Raw genomic sequence first — 16549 nt, 5'->3', positions numbered from 1 at the left:
AGTTGTTGAAATGAACACGTCAGCTGGGTTATGAACCTGGGTGTTGACAGGTTCATTGCTGGGAGTCTGGAAATCAAATCCAATGTCACAATCAAAATCTGCAATATCAATATTAAAGGTATCAGTGAGATTAGAAAGTACCTGAGCTACCTGTAAATCTGTTCTGAAATCCTGTAGCTCTGGATTGATAGTAGAATCAGCAGGCAGAGGCTGAGAGGCAGATAGTGGTTGAGGAATGGTATGAGTATGTGTGGGTGATGGTGTTGGATCAGACTGAGAGGGGAAGATGGAGGCTTGTTGGTCTGGAAAGAAGTTGTACTGTGGAGGGGATTGGTTTTGAGATAGGTGAGGGGAGGTGTAGGATGATTGATGAGGTGATTGATGTGGTGAGTTGTAAGGAGGGTTGTAGGGAGAGTAATGTGAGGATTGGCTGGAGGATTGGTAATCTTGTAGAAGTTGAAGTGGTTGGAAGTTTTGTGGAGGAGAGTGTTGTTGAGGTTGTTCTTCTTGAGGTTCAGGTTGAGCCGGTTGCTGTTGATCAGGTTGATATTGTTGCTGCTGAATAGGCTCAGGAACTTGGATTGGTTGAAGGGGAACATTAAACTGTTCCAGCATGTTGGGAGTCACAACAAGAGGCACATTCTCATGCTTCTTCTGATTAGCAAGCCTTGATTGAATCTTGGTGCAAGTCCTTAGATTAGGCACCACTGCAAAATTAACGTACATGCTCCTATCTGCATCATTCATCTTATCATTTAAGAACAGCATTAAGAATCTGGGAAAGTGGCACTCAACTTTTGCATTTTCATGAATGGATCTCTGAGTAACAGAACCCATTTTTCTGATAATCTCTCCGAGTAATATCTTCCCGAAGTTGATTCGACGATTATAAGCCACAGAGAATCCAAAGATTTGTAGCATGGAAGATATGTTATGAAAGTTCTGCCTTGTTGTAGGAGCAAACACCTTAGCCAAGGTATCGAAGAAGACATCCCATTCAGCCTTCAATTTGCTCTTAGACATCTTAGGAAGAAAAATCTGTCCCTGGTAGTGGATGTCCTGAAAGAATTGAGTAAGCTCTTCACTAGTTGGGTCCACTTGAAAGTTGTCCTTTGGAAACCCTAGTATCTGGTTGACATCATCAACAGTTATTACAATCCTTCGACCATTAGGCAGATCACCTATCAACTTGTAATTCTCGAGAGTTGTAGAGTTGACGACATTAGAGTAGAAGTCGAAGAGTGGTTGCACTTGTAAGGGAATATCAGCAGTTAGTGCAGTATTGACGAGACTTTGTCGAGTCAGGAAACAGATCCACTTCTTGAATCTATCAGAACAATCCTCGAAGTTCAGATTAGCACAATAATTGGTCTCAGCAATCTCAAATTCTCCGGCCATTTTTTTTTAATAATTAAAAATTGAATTAAGCGAGAATTTTTCAAATAAAATGTTTAATTCTCAAATGTCTCGCAAAGTTCAATTAATAATTAAAATTGATTAATTAATTATTAATTCGAAATATTAGAATAATATCGAATTAAAATTTAATTAACTAAAATGGCACTAATTCAATTAATCCAACTCAGCCAAACACGTCCTTAGTTTCAAAAACCACAAACACACTTAAGCAGCCAAACAGCCCCTTAAATCCAATTATCCCCAAAATGAACTAAGAACCCTAATTCCAAGTGATTCAAAGCCGAGTTCCAGGAGTTAGACAAGAGCAGCGTATGTATTACTTCACTACACAAAGTCGATCGCCCAACACAAAATCAGACGAAATCAGTTCAACTTTTTACCAAAAATCCGGCAGAGGTTCGATTGTAAATGGAGAAAATTAAGTAACCAGCAAGCGTGAAAGCTTGAAAATCAAGAATCCCAACAAGTTTTTGGTCGAAACTTGAAAACCCAGTACAAATCGATGCAAGTATATGTATATAAACGTGTATATAACAATGGAGAAGATGAAGTCGTGAGCAAGACAATATGAATTGTCTTGCTCGATTGTCTTAAGGATTGTATATATAAGTGACACAGTAAGACAAAGAAAAGTATGGTCTCGGTAAGACAATTCAAAATTGTCTTGCCGAGATCAAGGATAGTAAGACAAAGGACGTGGCAGTAAGACAATGAGATTGTCTTACCGATACATAAAGCGACTAATGGCAGACTCGGTAAGACAATGTAATTGTCTTGCCGAGTTGTTTGAAAAAAAGAGCGAAAAAACCGGTTCAGCAAGACAATTTAATTGTCTTGCCGAGCCAAACTGTAGACAATGCCATTGTCTTGCTGAAAAACAAATAATAATAATATGATTTTTGATTAATTTTAAGAAATAAAACATTTTGCAATAAAAATCAAAAACCTATAATAAAACAATACTATATATTACACGAATATTTTGTAAATTCCAACTTTAATTAAATATAAATAATTATGAATTTAGCTTTAATTCAATAAAATGAATTAACTTAAACTCAAATATTTATGCTTAATTAATTTTGAAAAATACAAAATAAATACAAATAATTATCTAAATGCCTAGAGAATATTACAGGGGAGAGTATGAGCACTTAGAAAATTACAGACTAATATATAAGCATGCATAACTACTCAGAATATTATCAGATAATATACAGAATATCATATAAAATCTAATAATATAGAAATAATTACACAGAAAATTCACAAAAATATATAAAAACATATAATACATATGAAAAAATATATACAAGAGAACTATGTCATATTTAACATCCCTAACTCACAAACCAGCTTAGAGAAAGTGGATTCATCTAGTGGTTTAGTGAAGATGTCAGCAATTTGCTCAGTCGTGGGTACAAAATGTAACACCACTGTACCATTCATGACATGTTCTCGAATGAAATGATACCTGATATCAATGTGCTTGGTTCTTGAATGTTAAACCGGATTGTTGGAAATGGCTATAGCACTTGTATTATCACAAAATATGGGAATTTTGTTTACTACAACACCGTAATCATTCAGTTGATTCTTGATCCACAAGATCTGAGCACAGCAGCTACCAGCAGCTATATACTCAGCTTCAGCAGTAGAAGTAGACACGGAGTGCTGCTTCTTGCTATACCAGGAAACCAACCGACGTCCTAGAAATTGAAAGCTTCCAGACGTACTCTTCCTATCAATCCTGCATCCTGCATAATCAGAATCTGTATAGCCGGTTAAGTCAAAACCAGTATTCTTAGGGTACCAAATACCTAATCTAGGTGTACCCTTAAGATATCTAAAGATTCTTTTGACGGCTATAAGATGTGATTCCTTAGGATCAGCTTGGAACCTAGCACACAAACATGTTGCAAACATGATATCTGGTCTACTTGCAGTGAGATAAAGTAAAGAGCCAATCATACCTCGATAGCTTGTGATATCAACTTTCTTACCAGATTTATCCTGGTCAAGCTTTGTGGCAGTGGCCATGGGTGTCTTTGCCGGTGAAGAGTCTTCTAGATTATACTTTCGAAGAAGATCTCTGACATACTTGGATTGGCAAATGAATATTCCATCTTCCTTTTGGCTTACTTGAAGACCAAGGAAGTAGGACAGCTCACCCATCATACTCATCTCATAGGTACTCTGCATTAACTTAGCAAATCTCTTGCACAAGTTATCGTTAGTAGAACCAAATATAATATCATCAACATATATTTGTACAAATATCATATCCTTATCTTGCAATTTGTAAAGGAGAGTTTTGTCTATGACACCTCTAGTAAAATTGTTTTCAATGAAAAACTCAGAGAGAGTGTCATACCATGTCCTTGGTGACTGCTTGAGCCGATAGACAGCCTTGAATAGGAAGTATACAAAATCAGCAAACTCTGGATTTTCAAAGCCAGGGGGCTGTTCCAGGTATACTTCTTCTTCCAGCTTTCCATTCAGAAATGCACTTTTCACATCCATTTGATAAACCTTGAAGTTGGAGTGTGCAGCAAATGCAAGAAATATTCTGATGGCTTCAAGACGAGCAACTGGAGCATCGGTTTCCTCATAATCAATTCCTTCTTCTTGTGAATAACCTTTTGCAACCAGTCTGGCTTTGTTTCTCACAACAATGCCATCACCATCTAACTTGTTACGGAAGACCCATCTAGCTTCAATGGTAGATTTTCCTTTTGGTCTTGGAACCAGGGCCCAGACTTCTTGTCTCTCAAATTGATTGAGTTCTTCTTGCATGGCAAGAACCCAATCAGGATCAGCAAGTGCTTCTTCTATTTTCTTTGGTTCTAGTTGAGATAGAAACCCAGAGAATAGGCATTCATTTGTCGTAGCACTTCTAGTTTTAACACCAACATCAGGATCACCAATAATTAAATCAAAGGGATGATCTCTGCTCCAAATCCTTTCCCTTGGAAGATGTGTCCTTGATGATTCAGCAATATTATCATTGAGCTGAAATGTGTGACTAGTTGATCCATCAGCTCCCCCTGAGTTGTTGCCAGGTTGACTTGATGATCCACCACTAGCATTAGTGGAATCTCCAGTGTTTCCACCATTTCCTCCACCATTGCCTGGATCATTACCATCATTGTTGTCATCTCCTGTTGCAACCTCAGGTGGTATATCATCATCTGAATCAGAGTCTGGATAGTTGTCAAACTTCAGAGACTCAAATGGATCAGCAGATTGTAGACTTGGAAGTTTAGTGTCATCAAATGTAACATTGACACTAACTTTCACTGACAGAGTGTCAATCACAAAAACTCTGTAAGCAATTTTGGTATAACCAACAAAGATTGCTTCATATGCCTTTGGCTCAAACTTACTTAAGTTCTCTTCACCATCTTTAAGAACAAAGCACTTGGCTCCAAAGACATGAAGATGTTTGACATATGGTTTCTTGTTGTTATACAGTTGAAAGGGAGTTTTCATGTGATCCTTATTGATCAAGGTTCTGTTCTGGGTGTAGCAGGCAGTGCTCACAGCTTCAGCCCAAAAGTACAGAGGAAGCTTTGCTTCAGCAATCATTGTTCTAGCAGCTTCAATCAGTGTACGATTCTTTCTTTCGACGACTCCATTCTGTTGTGGAGTCCTTGGTGCTGAGTACTGTCTGTTGATTCCCTTGTCAGAGTAAAAGTTGATTAAGGTTTGATTCTTGAACTCAGTTCCATTATCAGATCTTACAGCTTTTACAGGAACACCCTTTTCCAACTCAACCAACTTGATATGATCAATTACTGTCAGGGGAGTTTCATCCTTGGAAGCTAGGAAGTAAACCCAAGTAAACTTTGAGAAGTCATCCACAATGAACAAAGCATATCTTCCTCCATCAATTGAAGTAATATTCACTGGGCCAAATAAATCCATGTGCAACAGGTGCAATGGTTCAGTGATACTATTGATGGTCTTGCTTTTGTGAGATGCTCTCTTTGCTTTTCCTTTCTGACAAGCTTCACAGATATCATCAGATGTAAATTCCAGGGAAGGCAAACCTCTCACCAAATCTCTCTTGACCAGAGAGTTTATAGTTTTGAAATTGAGGTGTGAGAGTTTCTTATGCCATAACTGACTATCTTCAGAAGATGCTTTTGCATAGAAACAGTGATATTCATTTCCTGGTCCAGTAGATAGATCAGCTACAAATATGTTGCCTTTCCTGATGCCACATAGTGAAGGACGTTTATCCTTGGTATGTTTGATTATACATATTTCCTTTTCAAAGTGAACATAATAACCCTTGTCACAAAACTGGCTGACACTAAGGAGATTATGTTGTAGTCCTTCAACTAGTGCAATTTCTTCTATGATGATCCTTCCAACTTTATACTTGCCATATCCAACAGTACGACCCTTGATATTATCAGCAAAAGTTACTGTAGGTCCAGTTGCCTCTCTAACTTCTGTCAGCAGGGATCTATTGCTAGTCATGTGCCTTGACTCCACTGTCAAGCACCCAAACAACTCGAACAACTCCACTGGCACCCTGCAAAAGACAACTTGATTAAACATTCTTTGGGACCCACACTTGATTGGGTCCAGCAAACTTAAAGAACTGATTTCTATCAGGTGTAACAACAGAGCCTCTTGGACTGATACTTGGTTCAGACTTGACTGAACTTACGTCCTTAACAACAGCCTTATAAACCTTAGTTTTAGGCTTTGGAACATAAGTCTCCTTCCTAACACGAGGAGGACTAGCAGTCTTTGCCCTAGCATACTTCTTGTTTGTGTGTTGTCTTGGTGACGTGTTTTCATTTTTAGCATGCAAATTCTTGAAATAAGCAGACATAGTATTGAAAGCACAAAGCATACAATTATCAACACCACAAAATTTATGGCATGCATCAAATACAGGAGCAACAGGAATATCAGTCACAATAGCAGGAACATCAACAGATTCTACTCTAACCTTGTTATCAGATTTAAAGTTCTCAGTAGAATGACATCTATTGTTCTTGTTCTTACTATTCACAAAATTATTAGGCTTGTTGAATTTAGTTCTCTCAGAGTTGACACCTAAACCAGCTTTAGGCAACCTAACATTGCCTTTCACTTTGATTGGTTTAAGGTTTGTCAGACTCTCATCTCTCTTCTCATTACTCTCTTTCATTTTAAGGTCTTCCTGTTTGAGTTCATATTTAATGACAACAGGAGTCTCTAACAGAGGTTCAGCTACTGAGGATTTAAACAAGGGATGAGGGGAATCTTTCAAAACAAAAGGAATTCCTCTCTCCTCAGCACTCTTCTTAAAGGGAGTAATGTTACTAGCCTTACCTACAGATTTGTTATAGTCAAAACCTATTCCAACAGTTCTCTTGATCTCTTGTTTATCATTAAGTTCTTTGACTATCATGGAGGCATCCTTAAAGGCTTTACATTTCACTTTTTCTTCGTCTAGCTGAAGTTTTAACGCAATCTCACCTTTCTCTAGAACTCTGACTTTAGCTACTTGTAACCCTAAATCCATAGTCAGTTGTTCAATTTTAGGTTTCAATACATTCATCTCATTCATCTTATAAGCATGAATATCTAAGACTAACGTATCAATTTTAAGATTGGCAGCTTTTAACTTCTTAATAGCATCATCTCTTTCAAGTCCTAATTGCATAAACAGTTTAGGGCATGTAGGATCTACCTGAAAGCTTCCAGCAGGAGGAGGTGAAGATGATCCAGTATTAGCCATGAAAGCAAAATTCCCTAGCTGCTCCTCTTCATCACTATCGGTATCATCCCAGCTTTTGCCTTCTGCCAGATAAGATTTGTTTTTGAACTTATGACCTCTAGAAGTTCCCTGATGCTTTCTCACTAAGGCATCATACTTCTGTTTCAGCTCATCGTAGGAATCCTTTCTCTTTCCTTGAACCTTGGGTTGCTTGCACTCAGTTGCAAAGTGTCCAGGTTCACCACAGTTGAAACATTTAAATTTACTTCTATCCACCATCCCAGTCTTGTATCCTCCTTTGCTTGTAGAAGATGAATAACCTCCCTTCTGAAACTTACTAGCAGTAGGTTTGTATTTATAGGAAGGGTTCTTCCGGAATCTCATGTTTCCAAACTTCTTGGCAAACAGTGATAGAGATTGATCTTCTAACAGTTCTAGCTCTTCCATTGTATAGAACTCATCATCACCACTGGAAGAAGCAGTCTGACCCATCTCAGGTACAACAAACACCTGAGTGGTTTTAGAAGGAACAACAACATCCTTCTTTTCTTCCGGTGTAGGTGATTCAACAACTAGAGCTCTTGAGTGGTTCTGTGTTTTACCCCATCCATATCTCTGCTTTGTCTGAGCTTGTTCCAGTTCATAAGTCTTCAGAACTCCGTAGAGTCTTTCCAGAGATATCTCATTCAGATCTCTGCTTTCCCTGATTGCAGTGATCCTGTGTTCCAGATGTTCAGGAAGGGTTAAGAGAAACTTCATGTTGACCTCTTTATTGTCGTAGTATTTTCCATTCAGATTTAAGTTGTTAATCAGATTATTAAGTCTGATGAAAACATCTGAAATCCCTTCTCCGGGATTGGAACCAAACTGTTCATACTGAGCCATCAGTATTTCTTTCTTGGTCTCTCTTACTTCTTCTGAGCCTTCATTGATGATTTCTAGCGTATCCCAGATTTGCTTCGCATTCGTACAATTAACAACAGCATTGTACATGACAGGATCTAGGGATTCAACTAAGATCAGTTGGAGAGTTTCATCAAGGTTCATCTGTTCACTCTCTTCATCCGTGTACTCAGAAAGTTCTTTCGGAACAGTTTTATGAGGCATTAACACACCATCCTCTTCGTGTGCTATTATAAGCTTCATCGGAGTTGAAACACCCTTGTTCAAAATCCCGATGTATTTCCTGTTCGTAGTGCGGAGGAATAGTAACATGTGCCTCTTCCATAGGCCGAAGTGTTCTTTGCTGAACGGTGGGATTTTAATGCTACTAATCTTTTGTGTACTCATTTTTAATGAATTAAAGTGAATAGTGTTTGGAGAGATTTGGATTTTTGAAAGAAAAATATTTTAAATCAAAATTAATTTTTGGAATAAAATTAATTTGAATAAAAAATATTTGGACGTTACAGAGTGTGTATAAGATCTGATACGGAAAATGGTATCAACCGCTCTGATGCCAATTGTTAGGTCCAGATACGATTGTAGAAGGGGGGGGTTGCATACAATCGATACAAAATAATCGCGGAAGTGAATCTGATTGAATATAACTTGTTAATCAGATTATAATTAATTAATATAACAATGTTTGAAGTCGTTATATAATTAATATGGTTTAGTTTTAATGTCCACTAAAGTTCGTAGAATAAAATTCGACAGGGTATATTCTAGATTTAGTGATTAAAACAACCGGGTTATCAAAGCACAGAAAACTGTGGATATAACGATCAAGCAAGTTACGAACAACTTGAAAGCTTTACAAATGCTTTGAATATCAAAGTGATGAACATTTGAAATGAAGAATGAATGCCATATTTATAGGCAAAGCATTGTACATGAAAGAAAATCACTAGACAAGACAATTACAAGCTAGGAAAGACAAATACAAGGAGAGTATGACAATCTAGGCTTGGGCAAGACAATAAGAGGCAAGGAAAGACAATTACAAATTGTCTTCCAAGCTTTAACCAAGTCAGAAAGACAATCTATTGGCAGAAAGACAATCACAAGAATCGGCAAGACAATCCAGGATTGTCTTGCATACCTACAAGCATTCGGCAAGACAAGACAAAAGGATTGTCTTGGCAGATGTGTGACCCTCGGCAAGACAAGACAAAAGGATTGTCTTGCTGCCATACTAAGTCATTCGGCAAGAGAATTCAATTGAATTGTCTTGCACACCATTGAATCACACGGCAAGACAAGACAATTGAATTGTCTTGCACACTGATTTCAACCCATGTGGCTAGTTCAGTAAGACAATCATGGATTGTCTTGTTGAGCTAGTTTTGGTGATAAATAAAGAAATAGAATGGTATAAAAATAGAAAATTATTCACTTAATTAAGTTAATCATATAAATTCATAAATTAAATTAATTCGAGAGTGAATTAATTTAATAAATAAATTACATAATTAATATAATTATTTGAGAAGTGAAACAATAGTCTATTAAATATTTAATCACACAAACTTCAGTAGAACTGCTTCTTGTCTTCTTTAAACTTGAATAACTTCTTCTTGATTTGTCGAACGAACGAACTACCACTTCTGCTTGACTTCAAATATTTAATTTGAATAACTGATACACAGATGTACTGTCTGGTTCATCTGTATCTAGTTAAATCAAATATTCTTCTTCATATAAACAATAAGAATTTGGTTAGTTCGTCGAGTCTTCGTCTTGTACGTACATCTTCACTAAATGGAATCTTCTGATGAAATAAAGTATAGAAACTTTATATCTTCTGAACTCCTGGACGTGCCACAAAAGATTATTAGTGCACTGAGGCTTGAACATATTAATGAACTTCTTTCAGTGGTGTGCAGCAGCATCCTGGAATTTATCTGACATATAATTCCCATAAATCATTTGACGTTCTTCGTACGGATTCCGACGACTTGCTATTTACTGAGCTTTCTTATCTGAATTGAGTTGTACCTCTTTAAATACAAATAGGCTGAACATATGCCTTTCAATCTCCCCCTATTTGTTTGTTAACATAACATGCAAATTTCCTAGAGGATAACTCAACTAACAGATAAGACAAAGATTTGAACAAAGGAATGTAAATAGCAAAAGTTTATGGTTTGCATTAAACATTAAACCATGATCATTAATAGATTACAAAAGGATGTTCCTTGAACATATCTAATAAATGATTGGAGTAGAAGGCTCATTCTGAGTAGGCTCTTCAGCTGGAGTGGATTCTCCACGCTTCTTTCTTTCACGAGCCAGAGCTAGCTGGTGAAGTACTTCCAGTTCCACAGGGTCTTCCTGGAAGTCTGATGGCTGAGATTTAGTAACACCCTTCATCCTTCGAAAGTATTGAGAGATATTTCTTCAGGTGCAGTATGATAGGATTACATCATCAACATCAGACTTGGCTTTAGAAGCGAAGCCCTTGGTTCTGAGTAAAGTAGATGCTAGAGCCAGTCTCTTGGCAGGAAACTTTGGCAAGGCTTCTTCGTTGAGATAGACAGTGCTTAAGAGCTCCTTGTGAACGAACTTCACACAGTATGGATTCTTAACAACCTGAGGACTGTTGAAGACAGCACAATCCAGCAGTTTGTCTCGAAGGAGTTCGTTCAGGTTGGAGCAACGCTTAACCTTGTTGCGAAGTACCCAGAGTTCAGATACAGAGAATGATTTAAGAAATTCAACAGATAACCTGAATGAACCATTTCTCCGTGTATATACAATCAGCTCCCACTGTTCTAGCAAATTATTGACTCCAACAGTCAAGTAATCAATTTCCAAAGCAAAGGCATGCATAAAGATATCCTCGTCAGGGTTTACCTCTCGAAGATCGTAGATCAGAGATAAGAACTTTCTGTCATTGAAAGGCTCCCTTTGAGGTCCATTGAAAATCCTTTTTGCGATGTCCCAGCTTTTTCCAACTTTCCTTTTTATATCAAGATTTTTCTGCTTGCACGCAGCATCATAAATTTTCTGCTTCTCTTTCTTGATTTGCTCTTCAGTTATTAACTTGTCCTCTAGAAGTTTCTGGTAATCACGAAGCTTACGCTTCCTAGCTTCATTCTCAGCTTTATACTTCCGGAAATTCTCTTCATGTTCCAAGTCAACAGGTTCTTCATCTTGAAACAGATAGCTCTCCTCAAATTTGCCTTCTTCCTCTGCTTGACGGTATGTAGCATCGAAGACGTCATCATCATCCATGTCTTGTGGAAAGTCATCATAATTATCAGAATTGAAGACATTCTCAGATTGATGTAACGGTTCTTTGCCTTTTGATCTTTTATAGCTTTTATCAGCTTCACACCCTTGTCACTCCTATCAGCATCATCATCCTTATCACTCCTATCATCAACATCAGCATTGCTGTGATCATCTTTGTCATCCTTATCTTCCTTATCCTTCTCCCCCTTAGTTGAGGGATCCTCTGGAGTAGACGGAGATGTTGACGGATTGATCTTTAAGTGTTGAACAACTTGAGCCAGAGTTTGCTCCAAGTTGTCAAGCTTTGTCAGACAGAGCTCCTGAGTTTTATCAAACTTGTCCATCCTAGAGTGAATGCCCTTTACATGATCATCCAATTCCTGTTTCAGAGAAGTAAAGGAAGGATCAACAACCTTCTCCTGTAGAGTCACCAGCTCTGCACTTCTGAATCGCGCATTCTCAGCATTCAACCTTTCAATCTCAGCTTTCAGAGCAGACATTTGTTCCTGTAACAGATCAGTGTTGGTGTGTGCACTCACCTCACGAACACTCAAAGATTTATCACTATCCTCTCGTGCATGTGTTTCGCTCGGTGTTTGCCTGATTTCACTCGTAGATTTCACACCGTCACCAGAACCTGTATATACAACCATAGTTCCCTGAGATGGAACTGTAGGAGGTGAAGGAACAAATTGTCCTCCTGATGCCTGTGAAGGCGGATGTACTTGCAGGTTGCCAAGTAGAGCCTGATCCAAAAATAAAGAGTGATCAGAAAGTTTTTCATATGACATATTTTGAACATCTGTGCTCTCTCTAAGTGAAGAATCAAAAGACAAAGGTTCTACTAGCGTGAGTGCTAGTTGTGTGCTTGACTCTTTACAGGATACCGCGGTCGGACGGCCAATTTCAATAAATGCATTCTGTGGAGAGAATGAATCTAGAGACTGTATATTTACCATTTCAGTGTCCAAATCCTTTTGGGAGGAAATGGATGCGGCTGCAGTTGTCTCCGGTTCTGCCACCCTTTGCTTCTTATGAGACAGAGCTGCGGGTTCTCTCAGAATTGCACTCCCACTCCGTTTCCGGGCTACCTTTCGAACAACTGGTGTATGAGTAGTGTCGGTTGATGTGTTTGACGAAGAATCAGTTGTTGAAATGAAAACGTCATCTGGGTTATGAACCTGGGTGTTGACAGGTTCATTGCTGGGAGTCTGGAAATCAAATCCAATGTCACAATCAAAATCTGCAATATCAATATTAAAGGTATCAGTGAGATTAGAAAGTACCTGAGCTACCTGTAAATCTGTTCTGAAATCCTGTAGCTCTGGATTGATAGCAGAATCAGCAGGCAGAGGCTGAGAGGCAGATGGTACTGGTTGAGGAATGGTATGAGTATGTGTGGGTGATGGTGTTGGATCAGACTGAGAGGGGAAGATGGAGGCTTGTTGGTCTGTAAAGAAGTTGTACTGTGGAGGGAATTGGTTTTGAGATAGGTGAGGGGAGGTGTAGGATGATTGATGAGGTGATTGATGTGGTGAGTTGTAAGGAGGGTTGTAGGGAGAGTAATGTGAGGATTGGCTGGAGGATTGGTAATCTTGTAGAAGTTGAAGTGGTTGGAAGTTTTGTGGAGGAGAGTGTTGTTGAGGTTCACTACTAGAAATCTGCTAATACACATCAGTTAAAAACTGATGTCTCGTAGAATTGTAACTGATGTTACTGTGGGCGATGTTAAAGGTACCTGTCTTTAACATCAGTTAATAACTGATGTCTATTGTTGGATTTAACATCGGTTTGTACATCCTAAATGATGTATATTATACTCTTTAACATCAGTTTTGTAAGCTTGGATGATGTCTATTTTACTCATTTACATCAGTTAATAACTGATGTTAAAGCTTAGTACCTTTAACATCGCCCACAAAGACATCGCTTGAATTTTTTGCTTACATCAGCTAATAACTGATGTCTATAGCCTTTAACATCACTTCAACTTTAAAGAAACTGATGTTATAACATTCGATTAACATCATTTCTTTACTCATTAACTGATGCAATAACATTAAATTAACATCATTTTTATACACTAGAAGTACCAAACAAAGAAAACAACCAAATTAACTAAATCTTATCAATGCATATATAAACCAATTATACTACTACATCCATATATTCGACAATTCAACAACAATTAAGTTACTATAATTAAGAGTGTAAAAACTACTTGGATATAATCAAGGCTCTCTAAGCGAAGACGTTAAGTTCCTACATAGAAGCATACGATTCATCTTCTCTGCATCGAAGACAATGTCAAGCAATGAATCAACAAGCTATTCAAACACTTTTCTTGGTGATCAGAGGTATGGCCTGTAAAGTAAAAAATCAAATACTTTTCATTCAGTACGGGCAATTAAAAGAGCAAAGCAAAGATGGTGGTTGCAATTCAAGCTACTGATGATTTACCTTATACATTAGAAACCAAAACTCGAATGGACCTCTATGATATATATATATATATATATGTATACACACACCAACTAGCTAAAGCTAATCAATAACTATAAATAAAGAAATGTTTTGAATTACAAGCAGTTTTTTGACAACTATAAAAGATTCTATCTAATTCCATGGTAATAGCATACATCCTCAGAATCTCAGCCTATATAACCTAATCTATCTTATGCCCAACGTCCATCTGCCAGGAAATTGACTTCATAGTTTAAAGTTGTTGAAATAATATTGTATGCCAATTATTAATATAAGTATCCTTGCTATTGTAATGTGATTCTTTACGTCTTGTAAGATAACAACTCCTGAGTTTTAACTGGTCAAACCTTTTCAATGAATTCTTATTCAGACAACCAAATACAGCAGGAAGATCATCAGATGTGGTCAGTTTTCCATCACCCTTAAGCTCCAAAGCAACCTAATCATCAGAAATAGAAAAAACAAATGACTGAACTAGGACTCCTTCATATTTTGGAAATAAGAACCCACCTTAAGAATATTGGTAAGAGTCTGCTCGTCCAGCGAGACAAATTCAGCACTTGATGTTGTACAGTAGTCAAAGTTCATTGCAAATTTCTTCCATGAGGAGACTTCATGCCTACATTTGATATGTAGATAAGAGGTATCAATATCTAATGTTTCATTGGTCTTAAATGATTTTTCTTCTTTGTTCACACAAACCAGTTACCCAATATGTCTCTGTGCTTTAATTTCTTCTCAACAAGGAGCAATTCAGAACAATGAAGTACACAAAAGAGAGAGATAATATAAAAAAAACTTCCAACATCAATTAAATATAATCATTAGACAACTAAAGAATTAATAAACTACCTCCGATAAGCATTCCAACAGAAAACACGGACTTAGGGTTTCGATTTGAAACTAAATCAAATTAAATTAAACTGACATACTAATGAAAGGTTACCTACTTCATAAAGTAGGCCTTCGAGCTTTAGTTTCATGCTTTTGAGCCTTGGATCTGTAGTTGTGAACAATTAATCGAGCCTTTGAGTTGAATAAAGCCTTTGAGCCTCTGAAATTGAAAACCTCCACAAGTGGAGATTCGATACGAAGAGATTTTGTGTTTATGAACGCCGGTGGAATCGGTGTCGCGCAATTTCTAGGGTTCTTGAGCGGAGAGGCTATGTCTAGAGCTTTTTGTTTTAACTTAAGTGTGCTGTGAGTGTGCTGAATGTTTTGTAGATGTGTTTAATGTTTTAAGTTTGTTTTAATTATATAATATTATGGTTTTTGATTTATATTTGTAATGTGTTGGGTGATTTTAATTTATGTGTGTGTGGGAGTAGTTTTAATTAGTTTAATATTTTAATTTAGTTGAATAATTATAATTTTTAATATTTATATTTAATATTTTAAAGTTATAATATACTCCATATGATTTGTGTTTTTTTAATTTATAATATTCTAAAATTATATATATATATATATATGATTTTGTATTTTAATGATTTTGAATATATAAATATTTTTATGTATGTGTTTGTAGTTGAATGATTTTATTTTAAAGTTTATGTTATGAATATTGGAGGGAGAGGGAAGTTGAAATTTTATAAAGGAGGGAAATTTTTTATAAGGGGGGAATGGGGGTGGGAATGGTGGAAACTTTTTTTAAACACGTACCTTACACATCAGTTGCATAAATAACTGATGTCTAAAGTACTTTAACACATCAGTTTAAGTGAAAATGATGTTGAAAGTATCTTTAACATCAGAGAAATTTCTAACTGATGTCTGAAGTGTGATGTCTATTCCACTTTTTCTAGTAGTGGTTGTTCTTCTTGAGGTTCAGGTTGAGCCGGTTGCTGTTGATCAGGTTGATATTGTTGTTGCTGAATAGGCTCAGGAACTTGGACTGGTTGAAGGGGAACATTAAACTGTTCCAGCATGTAGGGAGTCACAACAAGAGGCACATTCTCATGCTTCTTCTGATTAGAAAGCCTTGATTTAATCTTGGTGCAAGTCCTTAGATTAGGCACCACTGCAGAATCAACGTACATGCTCCTATCTGCATCATTCATCTTATCATTTAAGAACAGCATTAAGAATCTGGGAAAGTGGCACTCAACTTTTGCATTTTCATGAATGGATCTCTGAGTAACAGAACCCATTTTTCTGATAATCTCTCTGAGTAATATCTTCCCGAAGTTGATTCGACGATTATAAGCCACAGAGAATCCAAATATTTGTAGCATGGAAGATATGTTATGAAAGTTCTGCCTTGTTATAGGAGCAAACACCTTAGCCAAGGTATCGAAGAAGACATCCCATTCAGCCTTCAATTTGCTCTTAGACATCTTAGGAAGAAAAATCTGTCCCTGGTAGTGGATGTCCTGAAAGAATTGAGTAAGCTCTTCACTAGTTGGGTCCACTTGAAAGTTGTCCCTTGGAAACCCTAGTATCCGGTTGACATCATCAACAGTTATTACAATCCTTCGACCATTAGGCAGATTACCTATCAACTTGTGATTCTCGAGAGTTGTAGAGTTGACGGCATTAGAGTAGAAGTCGAAGAGTGGTAGCACTTGTAAGGGAATATCAGCAGTTAGTGCAGTACTGACGAGACTTTGTCGAGTCAGGAAACGGATCCACTTCTTGAATCTATCAGAACAATCCTCGAAGTTCAGATTAGCACAATAATTGGTCTCAGCAATCTCAAATTCTCCGGCCATTTTTTTTTAATAATTAAAAATTGAATTAAGCGAG

General features: G+C 37.2%; 1 long non-coding RNA gene across 2 annotated transcripts; it reads right to left on the bottom strand.

Annotated features, from left to right (window-relative positions):
- Positions 1–13480: 13480 nt before the first annotated feature.
- LOC135151993 (uncharacterized) lies at positions 13481–14678 on the bottom strand. Of its 2 annotated transcripts, XR_010291040.1 has the most exons (4): positions 14657–14678; positions 14315–14423; positions 14152–14243; positions 13481–13684 (listed from the first exon to the last, which is right to left on the bottom strand). It is a non-coding gene; the product is annotated as an uncharacterized LOC135151993 (long non-coding RNA). The 2 variants fall into 2 exon arrangements; XR_010291039.1 differs by having other exon boundaries at positions 14152–14423.
- Positions 14679–16549: the final 1871 nt, after the last annotated feature.

This window comes from Daucus carota, chromosome 4, assembly GCF_001625215.2.
Source record: "Daucus carota subsp. sativus chromosome 4, DH1 v3.0, whole genome shotgun sequence".
Lineage (NCBI taxonomy): Eukaryota > Viridiplantae > Streptophyta > Magnoliopsida > Apiales > Apiaceae > Daucus > Daucus carota.
Note: the sequence above shows the minus strand (reverse complement) of the source record. Positions and strands in the feature narration are given on the sequence as shown.